Here is a 1,712-nt window from a genome sequence, read left to right on the forward strand (position 1 = left end):
GCAGCTGCTGAGCAGTACCCAGGCACCAGGCCCATCCTCCCAGGCCTCTGGGGTTATATTGCCCCACAAGGGCGTGTCTGGACAGAGGTCGGCCAGAATCCTACACTGCACTTCCAAGCCACGGTGTCCACAGCCACCCAGCCCACTCCAGCCTGGGAGGCAGAACCCTGCTGCCTCCCTTGGGGGTTCACTGTGGAAGAAAAGAGACTTTGGATTAGAGGAACATGGGGTGGAGAGGCACTGGGCCAGGGAGCCTCAGGTCCCCTGAGCTGAGCTCCCCTGTAAGGCGACATTCCTTGTGGGTTCTGGACAGACTGGCACCAGGTAGACAAGAACCTACTCAACAGAGCCACAGGCTGTACACCACAGTGCACAGAGGTCACTAATCAGTGTCACCTCCATGAGCAAGGAGAGTCCTTTTGCCTTTAAAACCTGCTGTGACAAAGGCCAGGGGAGCCCTCCCAACAGTAACTTGGAAAGAGCTGTCCTCTCTTTGGCTCAAGCAAACTCTTTAAAATTCTATTCTTTGCCTCAGCTTTTTTCTTTAGGTAGACACAACAAACCTCCAGATACCACTTAGTCCCAGCCCCACCTGCCTGCCATACCACCACCAGGTCAGGCCATCCACCACCCACTTCAGCACCAGTCTTGACTCGCCCCACACAGGATCCCTTCCCTCCTACCCACTTCACCATCCATCCTACTAATCTTCTACCACTGCCACCAGCCATATCTAACTGAGCACAGCTAGCAAGGAACTGTTGGCAGCCCAAGGCCCCCCCCCAACCAGTGCCCTGCTGCCAACCGCCCTTCCCCCACCCTCCTGCTGCTGGGGACTTGGAGCAGAGTGTGCACAGAGACACACATGAAGGGTGCCTTCGGAGAAGCACAGTGAGGATCTAAGGCCCAGAGCAATTGAGGAGACTTGGACAAGCTACTGAGCCCAGGCAGAGCACAGGACTCCTGTGGCCTTCTGGCTCAGCAGCCCCACACCACCCAGAGCAGTGGGGAGTGGCTCCACTGAGGAGGCTGTAGGAAGGCTGGTGGCTCAGGAAACTGAGCCCCTTGATGGGTCATGCAATGACCAGAAGGCCAGTGGAACTGCAACAGGGACACCACAGGTGAGGATGCCATGGTGCCTACCAGCCCCCAGACACCACAGAGGAGCCAGGAGATGCTCTGGGGAAGTGAAGGCACCTCAAGAATTGCCTGACATCTAGTGTGCTCCCCACCCTCGCAGGCCCATCAGAGATGTGAGCAAGGAGAAGACCAGTCAGCACACCCGCACGCTGCAGATTTAGTTCAGGAAAACTACTAGAAAAACAACAGAAACAGCAACAGCCACCCTCAGGTGGAGGAAATATCAAAATTCAAAGTATCTCTAATAGGTCTTAATAGAAGACATATTCAGGTATATAATATCTTTAACTTACATTAAAAAGCTAGATCAATAGAAACTATCCAATATGAAGAAAAGAGAAAAATGAAAAATGAGCAGCACTTGAGAGACCTGTGGGACCGTATCAAGTGGTAAGTGCACATGAACACACATGGAGTCCCATGTGTGCACGCACACACAGAGATATGCACATGTGGAGTCGTCTGTACGCACACACAGACACACATGTGAAGCCATGCATATGCAGGTGCACACACACAGAGTCACCTGTGTGTACATATTTATGCAATCTTTTTTTTTTTTTTTTTTTTTG

Source organism: Otolemur garnettii, unplaced genomic scaffold (assembly GCF_000181295.1).
Source record: "Otolemur garnettii isolate 467f Iridium unplaced genomic scaffold, OtoGar3 scaffold00075, whole genome shotgun sequence".
Lineage (NCBI taxonomy): Eukaryota > Metazoa > Chordata > Mammalia > Primates > Galagidae > Otolemur > Otolemur garnettii.